Source organism: Gavialis gangeticus, unplaced genomic scaffold (assembly GCF_001723915.1).
Source record: "Gavialis gangeticus isolate Ggan-Ray unplaced genomic scaffold, GavGan_comp1, whole genome shotgun sequence".
In the NCBI taxonomy this organism is placed as follows: Eukaryota; Metazoa; Chordata; order Crocodylia; family Gavialidae; genus Gavialis; species Gavialis gangeticus.
The window spans coordinates 9,569,852-9,576,316 of NW_017728993.1; the positions used below are offsets into that span (position 1 = coordinate 9,569,852).

The 6,465-nt window shown below is 47.0% G+C and overlaps 1 protein-coding gene across 1 annotated transcript in view; it reads right to left on the bottom strand.

Moving 5' to 3' along the window:
* The window catches only part of PATJ (PATJ, crumbs cell polarity complex component), a 288,426-nt gene extending 282,002 nt beyond the window's left edge, over positions 1 to 6,424 (bottom strand). Inside the window, exon 1 of the mRNA XM_019501199.1 lies at positions 6,332 to 6,424. The gene's annotated coding sequence lies outside the window, so the exon portion shown is untranslated. The remainder of the gene's footprint in view (positions 1 to 6,331) is intronic.
* Positions 6,425 to 6,465: the final 41 nt, after the last annotated feature.

A 6,465-nucleotide genomic window follows, 5' to 3' on the forward strand; every position in this document is an offset into this window, starting at 1 on the left:
TGGCAGGGGGTCGGACTCGATAATCTGTCTAGGTCCCTTCCAACTCATTGATTCTATGTTGATGTATCTGAGTACTGGTTTCCAATGGAATCCAGGCAGAACTCAGTGGTTTTCCATGGTTCCTATCTACATCCAAACATTTATCCCAGTTTAAGACAATTTACAGATAAGGAAGGTCATTTTACACCAAACATTCAAAGCAAAATCCATGTGACCCATAAACCAAGAAAGATTCTCTCACGCTGGAGACTGAGAACTGCACAGTTTTGTTGTTATACTTTCCACTTGAAACAGAGCACTTCCAATGACCCAAGTGTCCCCCGATTCCTTGCTAAACTCTGATTCTGAGCTAACTCAAAAGGAAAGACAACAAACTGGAGCACTACCACTGCATCTGCTACTACAGCCCAAACCCTCCCATCTAAGAGAAACAAGGTTCATAGAACTCATTAAATATTTCTAGGCTGGGCAAAATCCATGAAAATCTTATTTCCTTCCAAAGAAAACATCAGCACTGTTGCAAAACAGTCCCAGTGGAAAAGTGAGACTTGAAAACACCTTAAGACACAGCACCGGAGACCAATAAATTTACACCAGCAAACAAATCTGATCTGGCAGGAAATTTTTACTTCCTGTCTTATACTGTTGACTGCTATTCCAAAGAGCTCTTACTTAGGCCGCTATACTCTTGCAATAGCTGAAGTGGTCCTCATGTATAATTTATATAACAACTTAAGTTTGTAAAGCACTTTGGGATCCTTGGGAATTAAAGGCAACCTCTCATCATACCTCAACATTTTTTTACACAATACAGCCAAATCAGCCTCAGCTTTTCTTCCATCCCCCCCTGTTTTCTGCGGAGAGTAGAAAAGAGGTGTTTGTTTTAAAGCAGGCTTCTAGTTCTTCTGGTTATGAAGTGAGCCTTGAAAATATAAATCATTCATGGGAGTGGAAAGTTTGCATAGAGGGTTTTTTTCCTCCGCTAAAATCATGAGCTACCTGCAATCCTCATCAACAATCTCCAAAGGCTAGCCTGCGGGGCCTGGGAAACCAACCAAGACAGCTCCCTTGAATTCCCTCCTGGGTTGGTAAAGTTATTTGGGAGCCCAAATACATGCTCACTGAACCATTCCCCAAATCCACATGCTAATCCTATGCATAGGAGCGTGATGACAACAGAAATGATTGTTAATGTGGGAGAAGCCTGCCAAGAAAGTTGTTTTGAAGACTTACCCAAAATGGTAATGCTTGTTCTGTTCTGGAAGGGAAACGTACACACTCACAGCCTTGTCTTCCTCGTTCCTCACCTCCATTCTCATGTTTCTGTACCCATCTGTTGCTTCATTCTTCTGCAGTACTACCAACCCCAAAAGTTCAAACCTCATATCAGACGTCCCCCCAAAAATCATGAAGTCTGCCTCAAAATCAGAGCAGGGGCGGGCAATTATTTTGGGCAGAGGGCCGCTTACTGAGTTTTGGCAATCAATCGAAGGCTGCATGACAGGCAGCCAGGGGTAGATAAATATGAATTTTCTAAATTTTTTAGGGGCCCCGCGGGCTAGATAGAACGGCCTGACAGGCCGCATCTTGCCCACCCCTGGTTTAGAGTCTACCCTTTGAGTTCTCATCCCCTGCTACAGTCCAACTGCGTTACATTACTCCAAACTGCTAAGTGTGTGATGCTGTGACCTTAATTATCAGGGCTAGTGCACACCCACATGACATATTCTAGGTTTTTAAAAAAGAAAACTGAAAAAAAAATGAGAACCCCATCCTGCACCACTGTTTTGACACCCACCTGGGTCACTACCAGGCCTGGAATCCCCCCTGCACAGTTCTCCGAACAGCAAAATGAACCTGCATCCTCCCTCTAATTCTAGTCACAAAGTATTTTGCCAATGGGTTTGACAGGATTTGCCGACAGCAGAAGAAATAGTGAAATATAGGCTCTGTCCTTCAGTGGGCACAGACTCTTCTACCCTCTCCACCATGACCCATTCTGTCATGTCCAACACGTTCCCTATTTGCATTCTCATCACCTCATCTGTCCACATGTCACACAGATGCAGCTCTTACTCCTCGTATATCTGAATCAGAAAGACTTCTGCTTGCTGCTTGGGTGCAGGCAAAGGGCATGTGACTGAATAACAGTAGTGTAACAAGGCCATGACAAGCAGGCCACCAACCCCAAGCACTGATTTAGAGGGGGCACCAGCAACACGCTGCAGCACTCTGCACCTGAAAATGGCATCTTATAAAGGGAAGTGTCAGGCGGCCTTAATCACAGCCTGCATAACCCATTGCGCGTGTGGCTTGCAGTATTAACAAGAATCATTTAGTTACAAATCCCAAGAGTAAGATATTTGGCATCAAGACTGACATTGCTACTAAGCTCATTTTTAGTGTTCCAGGTATTAGGTTGGCAGCACGAAAGACTGAGTCAACAAAAAGAAATACTGTTTATCCTCTGCACAACTTTCAGCTGAGATCATTAAAAAGGCCTGGGCTATTCTGCACAGACACTTCCTGAGCATAGTGATCTGCACCAGTACCTTTGACAAAAATATCCCTTTCAGCAAGCACCAGACAGCAGGTTTAGTGTTAACTGCTGCATATTACTCTAGGGAATGCTGCAGTCTGTACCACACACCTTTACACAGAAGCCAGGGATAAGACAACCCTTCCTATTCCTACATCTCTTCCTATTCCGACATCTCAAAAAATGTTGATCTATACAGCGTTCAAATTACACTGACTCTTGTGGGGGTCTGCAAAAATAAAATGAAACCAGTGCATTCATTAACAAGTCCACCTAAGTGAAGGTGCAACCTAATCGGAGACCCCCTCCCCCAGGTTACGATTTTCAAATCTTACTGGGGGGCACTCATCTTATGGGGGGTGGGGCTCAACCCCCAAGCTCCCCTTTAGCTTATAACCATTTAGATCCAGGTGCAAACTAAGTGGTTTTTGCATAATTGTATGGCAGTGAGAAGAACTAGAAGGCAAACGGAATCTAATGGGCCAGGGGCTCGTCAAAAGAAACTGCACATGCTGCATTGAAGATCTATATGCTTCCTGGACCAAGACAGTCGATTCAGTCGCACACTTTGAGCACGGCATATATAACAACCACTACAAAGTCCGTGTGAAGCTGGGCATGGAGAAAAAACACTAAGGTCCACAGGCAGTGCTGTAGCAAGGAGGGGAAGGGGACACTTAATCAAATGGAAGGAAGGTTATGTAATTAGCATATAGGGGCCCTCTGCACATGACCAAAAAAAACCTGGCTACTACTGTTATCTGCAGGCATGCAAAGGTCTTGTATTCCACATACTATAGGAGTATCTGCTCTTTAAGCCAAAAAGCGGTCAGCTCAGGGCTTCGCAAATCTTTCCACCTTTTACCTCATAGATCCTGCCTCTCCCACGTGCAATCAGTCATCATCTTTTAGACAACAACAACTGCTTAATGGAATATTAGCAAGGGAGTTGATTATTTTTGGCATCTTTTAATTAAATTTAGCAGCTGGAAACAAGGCAAGGCAGCACTATGTAACCAGTCAATATTGCCCTAAACACCAGCAAGCTCGGGAAGATGGCAGGAAATCCCCGAGGCATGGAAAGCACTTAGCCTACAGAATAGTGAAGTATGACACTCTCTAGTTCCAGCTGTGGGAACTTGTTAGACACCACCTAGACAGAGATGCTAGGTCTACAGTAGTACAGGTTTACCAGTATTTCTGGTAATCCCTAAATCTTTGTAATTTAATTGACAAAACTACTTTTGCAGATCTAGCTCATACCAGGTGGGAGATCAAAATAAACTATCCTGACTAATGTTCTTTTATGCTGGTATATCTGCAGCTACGCTAGGGCTTTGGGCAGTGTGGAAGCATCACCACTTCTTTTTTTTTAATTCCTAGATTACAGAGCCCCTGTTGCTATGACAATGCTGTAGCTGTGTTCAAAGATCCTCCTCCTGGAGATGTGGCAAATGTAGCAAAAGTGTGTGGGTGTGTGTGGGGGGAGGGGATCTACCAAATTAACTACACCGCTGCCCCCAAATGACATTAGCTAAACAGGTGGACGTTCAGCTCCTGTCAGGATACCTGTACAGGTTAAGGGGGCGTGACTTGAACCTGACAAAGCTTGGAAAACCGAATGGGGTTCACAGGAGATCCCAAATAAACTTCTTGTGACAGATCCAATGCAGAAGGTCCCTGGCTTTGATCTCCTGTGACACTCATGGGTAACTCTAATCTGTATCTGCACAAACCATGGGAGATGTGGATTCTTGATGCACAAATGGAAACTTAAAAACTCTTCAGTGTGCGATGTGGTCACCCAGAACAGACCATGGAACACATAATGACTCAATGCCAGATGCATAAATATGGAAGAGGTATTGCAGCGATACACCCTGCTGTTGCTGACGCAACTGTCTGGCTCAACCACCTAAATGTAGAAGTACAGTGTCTACATCAGCCATACAAAAGACGGGGATGTGGGACCTTCTCACATGCAACATACCTAACCCGCTATAAAACTAGTGTAGACCAGACCATCACATGAAATCTTCTGATCTGCTTTGCAATATTTCAGAAGAAAGTTGCTATATCTATATAAACACAAGATACCCTTGTCCCATCTTGCACCTCTCCTGGCCATTGGAGAGGATTGTGAATCATCTTACGCAGCCCATGAAAGCCCACAGTGACTCAGGAACTTAAGGCTGTGGCCTTAAAAAGATGTTAATTGGGGTCATTATTTAAGAGCAACAGGATACTTAATACTCTATAACACAAAAATAGTTCCTATCCCAAGTCTGTGGCTAGGTTTTCACTGCAACAAGGGTACAGGGGCTGGGTTTGGTTTTGTTTGCAGGGGGTGGGGGGTGTTAAACTGAGATTACATCAGTATAAAAACCTACTAGACAGGCATTTTCCTTCAGGCAGCAAGTTGAGATAAACCCCAGGTGGGGAGATAAGGTCAGTGATATCATGGGCGACTGGTGCCTCCTGAGTGGGGGAGGCCAATCGCTAACAGGGCACACTTCCAGTTTCATGGCTGGCGCTTCCAGGGGGTGCACGACTCATCTCAGTGCTAACCTGTGTGCACCCCCTATGCGTCATGATTGAGCGATATAGCTTCAGCTGGAAGGGACCTTACAGATCATTGGTTCCAGTCCCCCTGCGCTCGGGCAGGAAAGACTGGGATCAAGTGACCCCAGCAAGATGGGTGTCAAGACACTTTCTGAAGATCACCAGGGTGGGTGACTGTACCAACCCTGGAGGAAGCCTGTTGCAAATCCTCAGCACTCAACTTATGTAAAGAAGTGCTTATGCGAAGCCCAAAGCAATCCTCAATCAGCTTGTGCCCTCGACAGGCAGTCCTCGACTTAAGACGTTTTGAGTTGCAACGAACAGCACTTACAACATGTATAAATTGACACCCTGCTTCGACTTTCTGACATCAGTTTCGACTTTATGACGCTTGATCCAATGCAACGCCACGCCAGCGAACAAGTTTGCTGTGGCGCCCATCCCCCTGGAGAACATCTGTCCACACTTCCTTGGACACTTTCTCTAAGAAAGCAGACAAGACTCCAGAAAAACCTGCACCAAGACTCCTGCGAAGACACCAGCCAAGACCCCTTCAAAGAGTCCAACCAGAAGCCCTTTAAAAAGTCCAGCCAAGTCACCTCAAAGAAGTCCTTCCAAAGCAATGGGCTTGCTATTTACAATACATTAATGTTGTTATATTACTCCTCTATAATCGAATACAAAAGTCTGGGTTATTTTTGGTGAAAATAGGGTATGCGGCCCTAGCTCTGAAACCAATCCCCCATTTAGAGGAAAATCAGTTCTGAGTTACAACGTTTGGACTTAAGATGCGGTTTTCAAGAACCAGTTGTGTCAAGAGGACTGCCTGTATTTCTTGTCCTCCTCTGGGTGGGGGCCGACGTACACCCCTGACATGATTATCTGGGTCTTTTCTTCTCCAGACTGAAGAGTCCCCAGCCTCAGCCCGCACACGCACCCCCCTTCTCTCTCCTCTTCCCGGCGAGGAGGCTCAGCCCGTCTCCTTGCTGCCGTGCGAGGAGCAGCAGCGGCACCAGGGCGGCCCAGGGCTGTGGCTGCAGGTGCGGCCCTTAGGCCCGCGGGACCCGCGCAGGGAAGGCAGCGGGGGGCCGGCGCAGGGAAGGGCGCGGTGGTGTTTCTGCCTCGCTCTTCCCAGCCGCAAACTAAGTTTCTCCGCCCGCAACAAGCAGCCCCTCCCCGTGCCCGAGTCCCGAGCAGCTGCAGCCCGCCCTGCCCCTGCGGACCCGGTACCTGGCGGCGCCGATCCGAGCCCCGGAGGTGGGCGCTTGGAGGCGGTTTCGGTGAAACGCAGCCCGCAGGAAGTGGCGGCCCGGCCCCAGCGCTGCCCCGCTCGCTGCACCTGGGCGGAAGTGCAGCCGCAGCCG